This window comes from Pseudochaenichthys georgianus, chromosome 21 (assembly GCF_902827115.2).
Source record: "Pseudochaenichthys georgianus chromosome 21, fPseGeo1.2, whole genome shotgun sequence".
Taxonomy (NCBI): domain Eukaryota; kingdom Metazoa; phylum Chordata; class Actinopteri; order Perciformes; family Channichthyidae; genus Pseudochaenichthys; species Pseudochaenichthys georgianus.
In genome coordinates, this window is record NC_047523.1 from 37,606,790 (window position 1) to 37,626,870 (window position 20,081).

Consider the following 20,081-nt stretch of genomic DNA (forward strand, 5'->3'; position numbering starts at 1 on the left):
TTATTTAGGGACTGCATGAACACGAATTTGAGCATCCCTGCACACTTTCCTCTTTAAAACACTTTTCACTGAGGTGCTGCTGCGTGATTCTCTCCTTTTTCTCTGCCCCTATTTAAAACACTTGCTTGAGGTGAGATCTCTATTTCAGCCCTGATTTTTGCACATGTTGTAAATTATTTAAATGTAGCCTTGTGTTTTTATTTAAGTCGCCGTTCATTGTTTGTTATATAAAGCAGATTTAATTATATCCTATGGATGCTGATGTGCGGACTTTGTGTCCTTTTGATAACTTTGTTGAGCTTGTTTTTAGCTGCGTGTCTTTTTCTATCTCACTGAACAAAGTCCCTGCGTGTGAACTGCTTCAGCTGATCAGGCTGGTTATGAATCAGAGGAGGAGCTGCAGACAGGTGAAGGTGTGAAAGTCCAAGTATGAAGCCAAACGCTATTTTACAGCTCGACAGGAGGAGAGCAACAGGGTGAGTGTTAAAACCAGGATCTGCTTTTTAACACATTTATTATTTGCTCTGTCAAACTGGATGTCAGAAAATAACTTATTGCTTAACAATCTACGTCCGAGAGTCCAATGAGACTTCTGCAAGTGTTGTACACTTTTATTATTTCCTGTTTTCTGATTCGTCAGAGTTACATAACATGTGAGAGCCCAGCGCAGTCAAAATGGAGAGCGGCCTGTCTGAAGCCTGACTGATTTCATGTGTTTTAACCAAGTTTATTATTTGTGTGTGTGTGTGTGTGTGTGTGTGTGTGTGTGTGTGTGTGTGTGGGGTTACTGGTGTATCTCTCAGACTGGAGAAGATGAGTGATTTAAAAGACGAGGAAGAGGACAAATCTCCAGTCTCCAGCTGTCTGTCTCTGAAGAGTGACCGGTCTAAAGACTATCCTCCAGGCTTCAGTGATGAACCCGGACCCTCCGACACAAAGTAAGAGTTTCTACTGGGAGCTGACCTGAAGAGGATCCAGTTAGTTGGTATCTGATCATCTAAACTGTTTAATGAAACCCAGTAGAGTGCATTAACAAAGTGTAATTGAACTCTTGCTTCTTGTCATCATCAGAGATAGTAAATGATCTACCAGTGAAATCATCCTCACTCTCTACATGTTGGACTTTGTGTTAAATTAAGCAGATCATGTAAAACGTTTCACACTCGAATGAATTTCAACAACAGAAACCCACAATCACGACTCAACAACTCTGAACATCTGTAATCAGGCGAACAGTCACAGATCAGAAGCTGCTCTTTAAATGAACTGAAGATGTTTGAACTTGTGTTGTTTCCACAGACGGAGAGCAGGGTCTCCGGTCTCCATGTGGTCTCTGAAGAGTGACCGGTCTAAAGATCATCCTCCAGTCTTCAGTGATGAACCTGGACCCTCAGACACAAAGTAAGAGTTTCTCCTGTAACCTGACCTGAAGAGGATCCAGTTTTTATGTAATCTAATAAACTGTTCTTTAATGAAATCATGTGAGCAGTTTGTAAAGGAAACACGCAGCAGAGTAAGCTCACATCATCTAAGGATATTTCAATATGCAATTATATTATCATTGGATCTGTGTATAAAATGGTTTTAAATAGCAACAATGTTGATAAATACTGATTTAAAACTATATATATATTGTCCAAAACATTATTTAACTACTTGGGCATGTCTATGATATGTCTTTTTAAGGTGTGTATTAATAACAGTGATAACCTGGAGAGCTGGTGGATTAGCAGGTGAAACAGAGTTTAGTGAAATCACATGTAGAGTCAATGCAAAGACCCAGATCCGTGCCCGGCAACACGAAGGAAGTGAAGATGTTAAATTCATGTCACCTGCGTATTCGTGCAGCGTGACACATTTCAACTTGAGTGTAAAGTTAGTGACGCTCCGTTACAAAAGCTGTCCGTGTTGAGGTTGTGCTCCTGTGGTCTCTGACGGTCTGAGGGAATCAGAGAGGAGAGCTCCAATCAGGGTTATTCATGTTCCTGTTTAGACCAGAGACCGTCTGTGGTGCTAACAATATAGTGACTGCTGTGCTTATGACTTCATGAAGTCACTCTGAGTGCTGGTGGAGCAGCTAATGTTAGCCTAGCTTTAATCAAACCGGTCTCATTCTGAAAAAACAGACCTGCATTAACTCAGCTTTTTACAAATCAGTATCATTCCGTTGTTCTTTAGGCATCCTTTCCAGATGTTCATCTCTATGAATTCACTGCAGATTCTGTGCAAGTTGGGTTTATAGTGCACCAGGTTCATACAGCTGTGTGTGTAGATTCAGGGAACAGGTGCTCCTCTGGGTGATGAATCCAGACAGGAGGCTCTCTGGTTTTATGATCATGTGAACTGTCAGCTATCTTCCTGATCACAAGGGTATATATTATATAGACCTTTTTTTAAATATCAAACTAGAATGTTCCCCCTTGTTGTACCTTTGGGGAGAATCAGCCCCTCTGAAGCAAAGTGCTATAAAGGATGTGTTCCTCTCCACAGAGGGAAGAGGAAGAGTCCTGTTCCTGTGGAGGAGCAGCTGTCCAGCTGTGCTCTGTGTCAGGACGTCCTGAAGGAACCAGTCTCCACCGGCTGTGGACACTGGTTCTGCAGACAGTGCTTCACCTCATACTGGGAGCAGCGCCCTCCATCAGGAGACCCCTGCTGTCCCCAGTGTGGAGAGAGACCCAGAACCAGAGCTGGCCTGCAGACAGCCAGTCAGACCAGCTCTGTACGCGGTAAGAGGCCGAACTCATGCAGCGTTTATTCCTCTTCCTGGTTCATTTGTTTTTTTATTAGGTATTCTGTTGAAGAGCATAGACATTAAAATGTTTATAAAACATTTAACCTGTTCTACAGCTTAAATGTCGCTGCTTTTAATTGAACTATTCATATCTTAAACTGCACTGTAACTTTTATCCATGTATTTTTTCTTTTAATGTTTATTTTATTAGCTTTTCTTTTTTAATGCTTAATGTCTTTCATTTTTTGTAAAGCACTTTGAATTGCCTTGTGTTGAAAAGTGCTATATAAATAAACTTGCCTTGCCTTACACCGCCCCCCGGGTACCGGGGGGAAAACGCGCCATCTGCAGGAAGCAGCGTCTGAGGGCATCTTAATATTTAATAAACTATGAATGTTTTATATCCGTGTAACGGGAAGAAACTCAGCTAACTGATTTATAAAAAAAAATAAAAAAAATGTAAAACCCACAAAGCTAACGCTCAGCCTTTGAATTAGCCACGAGCGGAAAAATGCTAACGCATTACTGCACAGAACCTCACTCATAACACCCTTATTACTTATCGTAGCTGCACGTCCAACCCATCGATTCGCATCGTGAGAAGACACAGAATCGATCTGTACATACATCATTTGAAATGATTTCTGATAATCCATCAGCAATAAACCTGCTTTTCCGTTTCCTGATGTCAGAGCGAGAGATAGGTTCGCTCTCATGCAAAACTGTGTGCATAGCTCTCATTTCTCAATGGTAAGGTGTGTGTGTGTGTGTGTGTGTGTGTGTGTGTGTGTGTGTGTGTGTGTGTGTGGAAATCCCCCTTAGATTCTATTGGCTCTAACGGTCAAACGTTTTTGGACGGACACAATCATTTACAGTTTTTTACTATGTTCAATCTGAATTTTACTTTAAAATAAAAAACATCTATATTGATTCTGACTTTTCTACATCCAACTCACAGGTTTATCATTACTTTGAGAAAAAAGATTATTAATGTTCCCCTTTTAGAAGATATGGTCATTTGTTCTGGGAATGTCATTTTCGAGCCTGAGACCTGAAACAGGTTAAACTCAGTCTGTTTTTATTAGTTTTATTGTTATATTCTCAAAAGCATTTTCTTATTCTCTCCTGTAGGGCTGTGCAATTAATCGTATTTTAATCGCGATTACGATTATGGTTTGCGACGATTATGAAAACAGCATAATTGACAAAATACGATTATTTTACTGGGTGCGCTTTAGCCCCTCCCTAAAAGCCCACTCGGCCACGTGGGAGTGACATGTGTTGTGAGTGTTCAGCGCGAGCGAAGATGTCAGAACAAGAGCAGCAACTCGTTAAAAAGAAGGGTAAAACTATTTCCACTATTTGCAAGTACTTTGTCATTACATTTCACATCGCTAAAGATATGTGCCCAGTTAGCACTGTTGGCAACCAGGGCTTTAAGCAACTTGTCAACACGTTGGACAAGCGTTACGCGATCCCGTCTCGGTATTATTTCAGCAGGTCTGCGCTGCCTGCACTATATGACAAATGCCGTGGGGAAGTTGAGAGAGATGTGGCTTCAGCTGACTACTTGGGTTTTCTTTGGAAGTTTTTCCTTGTACGATGTGAGGGTCTAAGGACAGAGGGTGTCGTATTGTCATACTGATATTCTGTACACACTGTGAAGACCACTGAGACAAATGTAACATTTGTGATATTGGGCTATATAAATAAACATTGATTGATTGATTGATACTTTGCTACCACAACAGACCTATGGTCTAGCCCAGGGGTGCCCAACCAGTCGATCGCGAGATGTGTCTAAAAATAGAACAACAATAATCTGTTTTATCGTTAATGTCCTGTAACATAATCTTCCTGTGCCAGAATAATGCACTTGAACGCATCAAAGCTTTGTGATTGGCCGGCGTCACCCCATGTGTCGGGGCGTGGCTGAGGGTCTTCAGTACAGGTGGCTTGTCTCCTGCCTGCGCTCATCTCTGAAACCAGACCATGTCAACAGGCTGGTGTTTCTTGCATCTTTAAGAGATGACATGAGCAGCCCTACCAGCATTTGCCATGGTGGCCTAACATTTTTTATTTGCTCTTAAATTGTAGTTCAACATTTATTTCCTGTTACTTCTGGACCATGACGGTTGGCCAGCCTTCAACGTTTAACTGAGTGGAATATGTTGAATATGTTTTACCAAAATGTTGGCTATATGTTAAGGAGTGTTCAGTAGGTTGTGACCGTGCACTGCAACATATTTGATTTAATTTATTTTGGTCTAATTTATTTGTATTTATCATATTAATAATATATGTTTAAGGTTTTGGAAGTGCGCTCCAACATATTTGTTGATCTTGTTTATTGGTAAAATATTATTTGTTTTAAAGTTCAATAAATGGTCAATGAATAATCGTCAAAATAATCGTGATATCAATTATTGACCCAAATAATCGTGATTATGATTTTTGCCATAATCGCACAGCCCTACTCTCCTGTTTCCTTCTCTTCCAGCAGGTCGTGGTCTGCAGAAGGTTTTGGATGAACACAGGCTCAGTCTGAGGAGGAGATGTGAACGTGTGACTGAAGGAACTGATGAAAGTGAAACCCTCCTCAGCAGCATCTACACTGAGCTCTACATCACACAAGGCCAGAGTGAAGAGGTTAATACCCAGCATGAGGTGAGGCAGCTGGAGGCCGCTTCCAAGAAGAAGCCCCTCCATGACACTCCAATCAAGTGCCAGGACATCTTTAGAGCCTTACCGGACCAGCAGACTCCCATCAGAGCGGTCCTGACCAACGGAGTGGCTGGAGTTGGAAAAACCTTCTCAGTGCAGAAGTTCACTCTGGACTGGGCCGAGGGTTTGGGAAACCAAGATGTCCGTCTGGTGATCCCGCTCTCCTTCAGGAAGCTGAACCTGATCAAAGGTGAGCAGTGCAGTCTTCTCAGGCTGCTCCATGTCTTCCATCCGACCTTACAGAAGGTCACAGCAGAGCAGCTGGCTGTCTGCAAAGTGCTGCTCATCTTTGATGGCCTGGATGAAAGCAGACTTTCTCTGGACTTCAGAAACAATGAGGTTGTGTCTGACGTCTCTCGGCCGTCCTCAGTCAACGTGCTGCTGACAAACCTCATCAGGGGGAAGCTGCTTCCCTCGGCTCTCGTCTGGATAACTTCCAGACCTGCAGCGGCCAATCAGATCCCTCCTGAGTGTGTGGACAGGGTGACAGAAGTACGAGGCTTCACTGACGCCCAGAAGGAGGAGTACTTCAGGAGGAGATCGAGTGATGAAGACCTGTCCAGCAGAATCATCTCTCACATCAAGAGCTCCAGGAGCCTCCACATCATGTGCGTGATCCCAGTCTTCTGCTGGATCACTGCTGCCGTTCTGGACCGCATGTTGACTACAGACCAGAGAGGAGAGCTGCCCCAGACCCTCACTGACATGTACTCACACTTCCTGCTGGTCCAGACCAAGAGGAAGAAGCAGAAGTATGAAGCGGGACATGAGACGAGTCCACAGCAGCTGACGGAGGCTGACAGGGTGGTTCTTCTGAAGCTGGGGAGGCTGGCGTTTGAACATCTGGAGAAAGGAGACATCATGTTCTACCAAGAAGACCTGCAGCGCTGTGGCCTTGGTGTCACCGAGGCCTTGGTGCACTCAGGAGTTTGTACACAGATCTTCAAAAGAGAGAGTGATCTTCCAGAAAACAGTCTACTGCTTTGTTCATCTGAGCGTTCAGGAGTTTCTGGCTGCAGTCTACATGTTGCACTGTCACACCAACAGAGACACAGAGGTACTGAAGGACTTCCTGCAGGGAGACTGGGACTATGAGAACGGTCAAAGCAGAGATCAGGATTACCCATCCCTGGATGTCTTCCTAAAGGGAGCCATGGCGAAATCCCTCAGAAGTAAAAATGGCCACCTGGACCTGTTTGTCCGCTTTCTCCACGGCCTCTCTCTGGAGTCCAACCAGAGACTGTTAGGAGGCCTGCTGGGTCGCACAGACAAGCGTCCAGAAACCATCCAGAGAGCCATCAGCAACCTGAAGGAGATGAACAGCTATAATATCTCTCCTGACAGGATGATCAACATCTTCCACTGTCTGACAGAGATGAAGGACCTCTCAGTACATCAGGAGATCACAGAGTTCCTGAAGTCAGGGAACAGATCAGAGAAGAAACTCTCTGTGATCCACTGCTCTGCTCTGGCCTACATGCTGCAGATGTCAGAGGAGGTTCTGGATGAGTTGGACCTGAAGAAGTACAACACATCACACGAGGGACGACAGAGACTGATTCCAGCTGTGAGGAACTGCAGGAAGTTCAAGTGAGTCCAGATGTGATTAACTTTATAAACTAATGTGGATCAGAAGTTTAATTATTCAAATACACACTATAACATTTCTGCTGTTTTAAATACTGAGAGCAAAATAAACCAACACTGTTCTTCTATTTATTTATTATAATAGTGAAATTGAGGCGGTTCTCTCTTCATGTCGAGTGATGGAGGCGACATGTCAAACACATGAAGGGCTTCAGAGCTTTCTCAGCATGTGATCACACCACACAGCAGGACTTACAGTTAGCAGTTATTATTACTTTCTAGTAGTTTCTTTATCATTAAACACACACACGTTTTTATCACAATGTTTTAGAGTTTAAAATAAGATCTATATCATATCCCACCAATACCAGAGTTATGTGTTAATATACTCTTATAGTGAGAACATCTGATGGTATTCAGTTTAAAATATTGAACCGTTATTGGTTTGTTAACTGTGTTTGTGTGCACAATACATTTCCAGATGCTCAGAGAAGCCAAAACATCCATCATTCACATCTAAATATTCATTAGCATTTAAATATGTACAGTTGAGGCCTAAATTATTAGCCCTCCAGGAGTTATGGAACATTTTCCTAAAATTCTTCCCAATGTTTCCAGCATTGATAAAACTTGATATAATCAAACATTCACCAGTGATATTTAGTAGCTTTTGGTACTTTGTGGGAAATAAAATACATTTTTAGGCTCGCTTTATCTCAAATATAGTGAAAAATTGGTTGGTCAAAAATATTAGCCCCCATGTGAATTTTTGCTTTCAAAACACACCTAATCAACCAATTTCAAGCCACAGCTGAGCATTCAATCAGTATAAAAGGACTCCAAGAAACAGGCACTCTGATACCTCATTGAGAGGGACTATACTACTACCGTACTTTTCGGACTATAAGCCGCGACTTTTTTCCCCATTTTCTTTGTACAGCTATCGGCCACTAGGGAACCTCCTAAATCTATGGATTTACAGGTAAAATTAACCACCTTTAACTTTATGGGCTCTATGACCGGTCCGCGCCCGCCACCTTTAAGCAGCGGGCTCCAGCAGGAAAAGCTGGAGGCCGGAAAAGAGTGAGACAGGTAGCGCGCCAAAGTGAAAGTGGAACCGAGAGACAGAACGAGAGCAAGACAGACGGACAATTTAGCTGCTGCGGCTTATATGCAGGTGCGCTTTATAGTCCGGAAAGTACGGTACTCCTACTCACCATGCCAAAGACAAAGGAAATCAGTAGGGACGCTCCGATCGCCAATTTCGGGGGCCGATCGCCGGAATCAGTATCGGCCGATACCGATCGCCGATCCGATCAAATGGGCGGGGCCTAAATGGAAGATTTTAAAGTGATGTTTAAAACTCAGTTAATGGGGCTCATTCACTGGAGCTTCCACAAACAACAATCCACTTAATTATTAGTATCTCATGCAGCTCACTGATCCAGTAATGAGTGACCCGACAGTGAAGAATACATATATTTATAATGATTAGTTTATGTTGTTCCAGAGGTAGATAAATAGCTAAGTGTGTCAGGTCTAACTCTTGTGTGTCCCGCTCACCGGTCCGGCGGGCGGAGCTGCAGGGTTTCTGCTTCACGTTGCATACCGCTATTTTACTGTCTTTTTCGGACACCTTAAAATAATGCCAGACCGGTGAAGCCATTTTGGCGAGCTTGTTTTGCCGCACACAGAGAAAAGTGTCATGTATTTTACGTCATGCGATCGGCTCTCGCGATCGGCATGTTTAGAGAGCACCGATCGATCGGTAGAGAGTGAGTATCGGCCGATCTCGATAGGTGACCGATCAATCGGAGCATCCCTAGAAATCAGTGTTGAGCTCAGAAAGAAGAGGCTCATGATAAGGGGGAAGGCTATACTGCTATTTCCAAGCGCTTCACAGTGTCTAGAACTGCTGTACGTTGCATCAATACGAAGTACAAGGAGACACATTCTGTAAGAAACAAACCTAGGCGTGGTCGAAAGCGCAAGATTTCAAGAACTCTGGAGAGGAAAATAGTCCGATGTCAGCAAGAATCCCCGGACATCTGCCAAGATGATTGTTGCTGACCTGGCCTCTTCTGGAGTTGATGTTTCAAGGAACACAGTGGTGAGGGCTCTTCATCGTGGTGGGCTTCAGGGCCATCGTCCCAGAAGAACCTCTTTACTCAAAGAGCGGCTGAGGTTTGCCCGTGAACATTTGAAAGGTAAAGATGAGTTTTGTAAGTCTGTGCTTTGGTCTGATGAGACTACACTGGAACTGTTTGGGCACATGGATGTTGCTTATGTTTGGTGAAGAAAGGGAGAGGCCTTCAACCCTAAGAACACATGCTGTGGGGCTGTTTTGCAGCCTCAGGCACAGGGAGCCTTGTTCGGGTGCAAGGCATCATGACAAATTTAAATTATGTTGACATTTTGAGGGATAATATGAAAAGATCTGCTCTTAGTCTTCGCTTAGGTCGTCGCTGGGTCTTCCAACAAGACAATGACCCAAAGCACACATCACAATGGGTCCAACAGTTCCTAAAGGACACCAAAACCAAGGTGCTGGAGTGGCTCACACAGAGCCCAGATCTTAATCCTATTGAGAATCTGGCGGGTGCTCAAAGTGAATGTCCATGCTCGGAAACCACGCAATTTGGACCAGCTGGAAGCATTTGCAATGGAAGAATGGGCCAAGATCCCTCAAGAGACCTGTGCCAACCTGGTAAAGAGCTACTCTCAGAGGTTGTTGTGAGTTCTGGCTCAGAAAGGGAACACTATTGGCTATTAGTGGCCTGGAGGCTAATATTTTTTGACCAAGCCATGTTTCACTATTTGATATAAAGCGAGCCTAAAAAGTTATTTTATTTCCCACAAAGTACCAAAAGCTACTAAATATCACTGGTGAATGTTTGATTATATCAAGTTTTATCAATGTTGGAAACATCGGGAAGAATTTTAGGAAAATGTTCCATAACTCCTGGGGGGCTAATCATTTAGGCCTGATGTGATTTATTTAATTTCCCTTTCTTTGTAACAGTCAGTGAGAGCAGGAGCACAGCCATGTGATCAGATCACACTGACAACACATTACACTCTATTATTATATATCAAATGGACTAACAGCAAATCTCAATCAGAAAATATGTCAAACATTTGTTTCATCAAATGCTTGAGGTCATAATGTTTCCTCTTTTTTTTAACACGTTGTAATATGTGTGTTATTATAGACTTGCTTAGTGTAGACTCTCAGAGGCTGACTGTGAAGTCGTGGCCTCGGCTCTGAAGTCGGACCCCTCCCATCTGAGAGATCTGGACCTGGGTTTCAACTATCTGCAGGATTCAGGAGTGGAGCTGCTGAGTTCTGGACTAAGGAGTCCAAACTGCAGACTGGAGGCTCTCAGGTCAGTTCGCTGACTGAACTTCATCTGTTTGTGTTTATCATTTTCTGAATTTGAAAAAAATTCATTACATTATTTTTTTCCATTTGTGCTGATGACTGAATATTGATCAGAGTAACAAAGAGAAGGTGAATGTGTGAGGGAGTGTTTGAGCTTCCTCAGACTCACTCTGTGCTCCATGAGTCAGTGGAGATGCTGTCAGTACTGATGAGCTGTGAGGGAGATGAAGGAGTTGATAAACATCTGATTAAAGTTAAAGTTCCAGATTATCAATGGATGTTTTCTACATCATCTCTGACATTAAAGGTCTCCTATCATGCGAAAGTCACTTTGTGATGTCTTCTCTACATCACCATGTGTCCCCGGTGTCAGGAGGCTCACAAAGTGTCAGGAAACAAACCCCTCTCTCTTTCCTCCGTACCCACATCTCTAAAAACGGGGGAACAACGGAGCTGATCCAGATTTGCTGCGTCATGACGGCATTACAAAAATGTGGGCGGGCTTTACACCAACGGGCCAATCAGAAACGTTGCTGTCAGAAACAATGAGACGTGTTCTGGAAGTAATATGGTCTGTGTTTACATTAGCATGCTAACACTCAGAGCTAACCTGCACTGGAGAGAGCATGTGTGTGAAGAAGCAGGAAGTAAAAAGGAACTCACCTTGTGGTAAACCTGAGAGAGAGAAAGAGTTTGAGCTCCGTACTGTTTCACAGAGAATCCTTGATGTGGTTTGGAACATGAGATGGAGTTTCTGCTGGTAGACTTCTGATCAGGCATTAGCTCCACCTCCTTTGTTTTCAAGCTAAGAACCTGCTCTCCTCTCACGGTACGTCCACACAGCAGCTTTTCAAAAATCTTGAAAATCTTGGAGCTGGGCGTGTCTGACAGCTTGGGGATTTTTTGCGACCAACAACCAATCACATGAATCTCCCGCCCCCGACATACAAAGCAAAAAACCCCGGGGATTTTATGCGAGCAATATATATATATATAAACTCCCCAACAGGCGAAAACCTACCAGTTCCCCCCCTGTCTCTACCACCTCCCTCCATGCCTGGTTCCTCCGGTTTGTATCCCGTTAATAGTTCTGGTCGTAAAGAACCGGGTGATTTGCTACCGTAACTTCCCGTTTGGAATATGAGGAAATGAACTGCGGTCTGGCTCTCCCAGCTTACACGCGGTTTGATTGGCTAGCGCTTCTACTGTCAGATTTGCATAAACGTGTTTGATTGGCTGGCGCTTCCAGCTCAGCTTCAAAAGTTGAACATTGCTCAACTCTTGAATCCTGGAAATCCTGGAGATCTTCGCTTCGCTCCCCCACAATGCAGTTCGGCAAAAAGCGAGGCAAAGTGACGTCATCCCCATTCAAAGTCAACGGGCAGAGAAGCGTTGGAAGCGGTGGAAGATTCTTCTGAAGCTGCTGTGTGGACGTACCGTAACAGCTGGAACAGAGGGGTATGAGGGATTTCTGAAATGCATGATCTGTTTGGTATTTTGAGCAAAACACATCATAGACGTGTTTTTATATATTTGTATATATCTGAGACCCATAATATATCCCTAAAGATAGCCTGATAGGAGACCTTTGAAACCCTGTTTAACTCTGAACAGATTATTAAACCTGGAGTTATTTCAAGCCTGAACATTGTTTTCTAAAGTCACATCATGTTCTCTTTATTCAGTCTGTGGCGCTGCAGCTTGTCAGAGATCAGCTGTTCTGCTCTGGTCTCGGCTCTGAAGTCCAACATCCATCTGAGAGATCTGGACCTGAGTCTCAACGATCTGCAGGATTCAGGAGTGGAGCTGCTGAGAGATCTTCTGGAGAGTCCAGCCTGCAGACTGGAGACCCTCAGGTCAGTTCCCTGACTCTCTGTTACTGCTGGAGATCTCATGTTTCATTAGTTATTCAACCTGATTCTTCTAATTAACTTACATCCATCAAGTTCTAAATGTTCTTTTGTTCATACTTTCATTCGTAGGTACTAAAGTAAGAACTGCAGAGATACATGCTGGCTGATTCTTAAAGGAACTGTGATAGATGTTAGTTATAAAAAGTAAATCTATGTTTTTAATATTTAGTAAACGATAGCGTCTGAATAAAGTTAATCTGAAGTAATATTAGTTTTACAGGATAAAGTGGACTTTCTGAAGAAGACATGTTTTTGTTCCCATTGATTTAAATGTTGAGAAACATCTGATTACAAACTGATTTGTTCCTCATCATGTTCTCTTCATTCAGACTGAGGAGCTGCAGGTTGTCAGAGATCAGCTGTTCTGCTCTGGTCTCGGCTCTGAAGTCCAACATCCATTTCAGAGATCTGGACCTGAGTCAGAACGCTCTGCAGGATTCAGAGAAGCTGCTGAGAGATCTTCTGGAGAGTCCAGCCTGCAGACTGGAGACCCTCAGGTCAGTGAGGGGTCTTTGTATGAAACTCAGGGAGGTGTTTCTCTCACTGGGGAACGGATCAGTGATGTTACCCACTGACTGCAGGCTCTTCCATTCTTCCATCAACGATAGAAGGCCAGCTGGAAACGCAAAGCCACACTTTAGTATCAACTCTCTAACAGACAGATGGGGTTTTACAGAAGAGGGGGAAAGGTAGTCTGTTCTCATGGGGTGTCCAAACTGCGGCCCGGGGGCCAAATGCGGCCCTCGGCAAATTCTGAAAGTATCATGAAATACGGCCCACACATGAAACTTCAGCTTGTCTTGTATTGTACTTCTTAAATATATATGTACACATATATTACACAGTAGTATTCATGTGTTAATGAGCCCACCTTTAAAATAAATGCAGTCAATTAAAGCTGAAAACATTTCCTAACAAATCTAACTTGAGAAAAGCCCAATAACTTATTGTTATAACAAGCGTGAAATAAACCTTCATACTTCCTGTAATTATAATCAATCTGAAGCTCCTGCTTTCAGGAATGAGCTGCTGATGGAATGAAGTAAACCCTCTGGAGAGCTGAGAGCTGTTTGTTTCTTAAAGCATCTTCAAAACAAGCATCCTTTACCTTCATTTGAGTGAGTTTCCTGACTTCATCCACCTCCACTGGTTGCCGGTCAAGTCCCGCATATCTTACAAAGTCCTCCTCCTGACCTACAAGTCCCTCCATGCCCTTGCCCCCCAGTACCTATCGGACATCCTCCGCCCGCATGCCCCACCCCGGAACCTGCGGTCCTCAGACTCTGGCCTGCTCACCACCTCCCGCACCAAACTGAGAACCTTCGGGGACAGAGCCTTCAGTGTGGCAGCCCCCACCCTCTGGAACGCTCTCCCTGCGGAGATTCGCAACATCCTGGACGCCTTCAAAGGACCCTCAAGTCCCACCTGTCTGCCAAGGCGTTCAGCCCCTAATCGATCTGTTGTTTTGTCTGTCTGACCTTTGTTTTGTTTGTGCTTGCCCTATTCCTGTAAAGCGACCTTGGGTCCCTTGAAAGGCGCTATAGAAACCAGCTCTTTATATATCTCTCTGTATGCGGCCCTCGGTGAAAAGGTTTGGACCCCCCTGTTCTAGATATGATGGGATGAAAGCCTGAGGTCAGGACTCTGAAGCTGACTCAAAGAACAAACACTTATTTTAAACTGGATCTCAAACTGTTGGATTGTGTTTGTCTCGACAGGATCAATGAGGAGACGATCGGGGCCACGATCCAGAAGACCTGTGAGTTCTGAAACCATATCCTCCATTCATCCAGATACGAAACTCTTTAATGGAGCGTGGCCTCAGAGGAAAACAACACTCTTCTCTCTCTTCATCATTCTGGCTGTTTCTCTTTGTTCCATCATGAAAATGTTTCCAAAAAATGAATAAAATGATTTTTGTCCACTTTGTGGTTCAGATATAAATCACATATTTGCGAAATGCTTGATGGGAAACGGCTCGCTGGTTTCTCGAGCTGAGCGCTCATTGGTGGGTTTTACCACGTGCTGCTGATGAAGCTCTCCCATTGGCTGGCAAAAGTGTGTTGTTGTTTTGTGTCAGTTTTACGTCGCCACTTCCATTCACATTTTTCATCATTGTTCCACAATGTTTATCATCATGAAATTAATATCTGTATATGTTATACTATACTGCTTACCGTTTTCATACTTTATATATCTTAGCATATGCACACACACTGTTTATACTGCTCACAGGCTGATATCTAGTGTATTCATACCCCACTGTTTATTCATCATTCAATTCATTCTGTATGTTATTCTGTAGATTGTGTACATTACTTTCCACTTCACTGCGTGTTGTACCTGGTTAGAAGCTAAACTGCATTTCGTTCTCTCAGTACCTGTAATCTGTGCAATAACAATAAAGTTGAATCTAATCTTGAGCAGGAACAAATGTATTTACTTCGTACATATCTGACATTAACGATTAAACACATGTGCATTTTTTATGAATGCAAACCGAGTCAAGCCGACTGCGGAGGTGGCGGTATGCACCTTCAAGCTGTTTGCAATCCGCCAAAAGGGCAGGAGCTCCAACACGCCGCTTAGGACGGAGAGAATACACAGAGATGCTGTGAGAAACCAATGTGAGTCTGGAACATTGCACAGTATTTATTTTAGTATATTTTAGCAAGCCCAATGGCCTTGGAAGAGCTGCTAAGGAAAAGGAAAGACAGCTAAAGGACAAACTCAAGGAACTGAAAGACACTCCCTGATAGGCCGTATGCTGTGTAGCCTTACCTTGAATGATTCAGTGCAGTGTTCTGTGCAGGTCTTTGCTTTTTCAACTCGAGGGGCTCAAAGACTGATTGAAAGTTCATTTGATTTGCATAATGTCTGATTCAATGTGAAGGAAAGTTCACCTTTGAGTTGATACATGTAAGTAAGTAAAACTTTATTTATATAGAACCCTTCTCAACACGGATGTACAAAGTGCTTTACAGTACAGTACACAGGACACAATTCACAGTACAACTATAACATGTAGAATAAAACGGCAGCAGGTAATACATAGGATAAAACATACGACAAAACACCAATAATAAATAAAAAAATGCATATATGTGCATATAATGCCCCCTTTGGCCTAACCTGGGAGAGCCTTATGTTCACTGCCAACCGAAGGACCTCCAGCATGTTAATACAGAATGTATTGAAAAGTTATATTGCTGATTGTTGTATATTGGCTCAGCCAGGTTATATGGGATGCCCACTTACAGATGGGTCGCTCATTTTGAAATATTACTTTGTTTTATTTTTCTTTAATTGATCATCCTCATGTAGAATGCTATCACGAAACACACATTTGGTTGTTCACAGCATAAAGAACATCTGATTTAATGTGAGGTAGGGAAATAATAATTTGAGGATAAGTATGTGTATATAAATATGTAATTTACAACAGCTGTAAGATGCTTGAAAATGCACCTGAAAAGTGCTTGAATTTGACTTTGGAAAAGGTGTAAGAACCCTGTATATGATGTATTATAAAAGTTCCCTATTTCACGTAATCTGTCATTAATGGGTAACCGGAAGTACGTCAAAGACTGATCAAGATGAACATCAAATATGAGGAAATAACAGCGAGTGGGCAGATGAAATAAAGATAAAATACTCAAATTCTGTTGCGAACCAGAACCCAGTTTCTCTTTTACGTGTCCAGATTTTGAAAAACAACGGATCATTACAAAAAATGTTTCGGTGAGTTTTAGAGCAAGGTTTTCACAGCAGGGCCTTTGTATCGCTTGTTGCCTTGGAGACAAGAAAGTGTTGTCATGTCCAAAAGTGGCCACAAGGTGTCAGTGTTGCACAACAACAAATATTAAAACAACCAAAGCACCAGTAAAATTGTACGGGCTCATACAAGATTGTAATATATCCATTTATTTAATGCCAGTTTTAAGATATATATTTGAATAGTAGATCTTTATTAAAAGCCAACAATATAAGATGCTTTATATTTTATTGCAAAAGAAAGATATTCACATTTTCAAATCTGCAAGTAACAAAGAAAAACTGAAATTATAATTGTATTAATTAATTAATAAGATTAAAAACATGAGATTAAGTGTTACTTTAAATATACACATATTCAGTTTTCTGTCAGATATTGATATGTATAGCCTATGACGTAATAAATTATCTTTGATCTTTAATGTTGTATAACTTGGTGTCATAGGTAAAGTCTTAAAGTATTGACCCGTGTTACTGGAAGAGAGTTACGCTACTGGTTGTGTCATTGAGGTCAACCATGAGATTACCTTAATCCCATTGAATGGACCACATTACTTTCTCAAACCTCTGTCTGAACTCACTGGTGACTGACAGCGGGAGGACGTGGCCTTGCAAAGGGCAGAAGGATTCAGTGTTAGAGGGTTACTTTAAAAAGGTTTTCTGTTGCAATGTCTAGTAACCTGTAAAAAAATGTAATCCGTATCCTAATCGGAGTATTAAAATATAAAAGTAATGTATCCTGATTACTTTATGTTTCTTTTGGAGTACCTCAATATCAAATGCAATGCAAATAATACAAGAAAAAATACAATTTAATAGGATGGTCTTTTTTTTGCTTAAGTGTATTATTCAAGACACCAGAACAATGTGACCTTAGAAAAGAAGAAACCAAGATATTTAGGATCATTTATTGATAGGAAAATCTGCCTTTCATGAAGCACATTCAGGCAGTAGCCTTTACACCAACACTGAAACACATGAGCACATGCTACAGTTTAAAAAAGCAGAAATAAAGTCTGAGCTGACAGGAAATGCTCCGTTTTAGTTGAACACACAGTTAAGCTCACACACTTGCTGAATATGCAAAAGGCAGGTTTTCTCATGAATAAGACGTCATTTTTACGTAACGCTCCCAATGTAAGACCATTGATGGTGTCCTGTTGTTGTTTTCCTCATCATGACTTCAGGTTGAGGAAAGCTGCATGCCCGTCACTCGAAGCTGACACATCTCTCCTCCTCACGACCTCATGGGTTTGTTTTACCACACAGTTTCATAAAGCCCATGTGCAGGCGGTGGGGAATGAGAGCTTCTTCAGGAGAGGGAGACAGCAGAAAATGAAAAGTGTGGGAAACAAATGTTGAACCATTAGAAGCCTCTGAAACCAACCTGAGAACTAAACTCTTGAACTTAATGTGTGTATTGTTTACATTAAACCTTTCTCTGATATGATGTTTTGGTGCAAATTAAAGTGTTTTCTTTTTTTGCAAAAATGTCTTGGGGCAAGCCATTCCATTTTTTTTTTTAAAACAAAAAACAATCAATTAGGCTTGGATATTGGGGACATCAGCCATTTCTAAAAGTTGTGAGGACATATCCCCTGCGTCGTAATGACACCTATATGATCAGCACTGAGCTACAGAGCAGGGAAGTAACAAAGTACATCTACTCAAGTACTGTATGTACTCTTTTGTCGTACTTTACTTGAGTATTTCCCTTTAATACTTTATACTTCTACTCCCTTACATTTTGGAACATGTATTTTATTTTTTACTGTACTACAATTATTACCACCAGCTACTGTTTACATAAAAAACACATGACATGTGTATGCAGTACGTTACTACAAATATATATATACAATATATATATAGTGTATATTTTAATACTCTTGTAGTGAAGTGTTTTCAGTCCAAAGTTATTTTACTTTTAGTTAAGTAAAGGATCTGAGTTCTATCAATGGTGAGCTAAAGTGAGAACTGACACATTTACCAGAACCTCTGTTATAATCTCCATTTGGGGGGGGGGGGTGATACAGTGTGTACCCCGGTGCGCGCCCCGCAGCAGGCTCTCTGTGGCCTGTCAGTCACGGGGGGGAGGAGGGAGGGAGTCTGCAGGACTATAGGCTCACCACGCCTCGCTACGGTAAATTAGTCAGCCATATTGACTGCACCTCTCCTCCGGTAGTGGCCTAGTGGGAGCCTGGCGGAGGAGTCTCCAGTATCACTGTCGGTACGCACCGTGCCCGGTAAACAGCGCAGAGGACGGGAAGGTCTATTTTTACCCTCGCTGTGGATATTTAAAGTACAGCTGCCAGCTGGGGGGTGACAGCCGGATACATCCTCAGCGCAGCCGGGCGATAGGTGAGTTTCCCTTCCTTTAAGCCGTTCAACCGGGGGATTTATTCTTCTCTCCGTGCTGCTGGAGAGCGGTTAGAGGCGTTTTTACGCAGACTGGCAAAACACCGTATCGGGTATAAGTTATAACACACCGTTCCCACAGGTGAAAGACAGCGTGGTGCATTTATTTTTGCTTCATCTTCGTTTCTTACCGGCTTCTTGCACGTTTCATGACGGGAGGAAGGGTGAGTGAAGTGGTGTCACTTTGCGCTCAGGTGCTGTGTGTCACTTACATGTTATGCAACAGAAAAAAGCTTATCGGGAGTTTAATTAGATGCTTGTCCCTTTTTTCCAGAATGTTCACTGCTTATCTCGGGGTGCCCATACAGAGTGTACATGTGTGCACAGTTTGGCGTCAGTGCTGGGGCTAATGATCCCACCACCACTGACACCCAGACGAGCACGGTGGTAAACAGCTTTGTGATGAAATTCAGTGGATGTTTTTCATGTTGCATTCTTTGCTCTTTGTGAGGCTCGGAGAGGGGAGACAATGTTTCTGGCGAGTCCTGCTGCTGACGGAGCGCCTTTCTCCCCGCAAATAGCAGCGACAATACACAACACTATCAGCATGGTGTAACTTGAATGCTTTGCTGGGCATATTTATGGACTGTGAAATACTTGCGGTGCACTATAAATGCACGTTGGCACGCTTTACCATTATAACAACAAGCATGCATGTTCCAGGGTTGATGCTTGTTTGTACATGGACGCGGCTCCTCACTGAGTTAGTGTGTGTGAGTTTACCCTGCTCCTTGGAAACCACGCAGAGTCACACCGCTTGTGACACGGACTCGTGCAGCTTTTGCGCGTAAACAGCGGTCCTGAATACAGGCAGCGCTCCATCTGGCACAAACAGATGCTCCTTCAGCTCCAGGGAAGGTAGCCAGCTCTGATTGGCCTCATTAAAGCAGAGGAAATTAGTTTATTGGCTATTAGCCCTGTCACTCAAACCCTCCTGTTGCTGTTGGCCCCGCCCCCTCTGGGGACCGGATTACAGCTCATTTGAGAGAGAGGCTGCCGCATCATGACATCAGATACCTTTGACTGCTGGTTTTAGATTTCCCTCTGCAAGGCCATTTGTTTGTAACCTGTTGAATAATGTCATGCCCTCAGGTCAGAGTTGGACAATGTTATGCTATCGGGCACATTCACCTGAATCACATACATACATAGGGTTGTTCTGTTGTTTTTGGTTGTCATGCAACCTTAGTGCACGTTTAATTACATTACATTGCATTTAGCTGACGCTTTTATCCAAAGCGACTTACAATAAGTACATTCGACCAGGAAGACACAACCTTGAAGGAAACAGAATCATATAAGTACATCAGGTTTCAAAGAGCCAATCATTTCAAGTGCTACTCAACTGGCTATAGATAAGCCAGTCCTTTATTAGTATATAAGTGCTCTGTTAGCAGTTCTTTGTTAGTCATTCTATCGCTCTAAGTGGAGTCGAAAGAGATGAGTTTTCAGTCTGCGCCGGAAGGTGTGTAAGCTATCTGCCGTCCTGATGTCAATGGGAGCTCATTCCACCATTTAGGAGCCAGGATAGCAAACCCACGTGTTTCTGCTG

General features: G+C 42.8%; 1 protein-coding gene and 1 pseudogene across 2 annotated transcripts in view; both read left to right on the forward strand.

Annotated features, from left to right (window-relative positions):
• The first annotated feature begins 390 nt into the window (after positions 1-390).
• On the forward strand, positions 391-14,760 carry LOC117466572 (protein NLRC3-like; annotated as a pseudogene).
• A 3,475-nt stretch (positions 14,761-18,235) lies between these two features.
• The window catches only part of LOC117466690 (radixin), a 60,954-nt gene continuing 59,108 nt past the window's right edge, over positions 18,236-20,081 (forward strand). The window contains exon 1 of one of the 2 annotated variants that reach the window (XM_034110086.2): positions 18,236-18,472. The gene's annotated coding sequence lies outside the window, so the exon portion shown is untranslated. Of the gene's footprint in view, positions 18,473-18,519; positions 18,694-20,081 lie in introns of those variants that run through there. The other variant, XM_034110087.2, reaches the window with a different exon arrangement.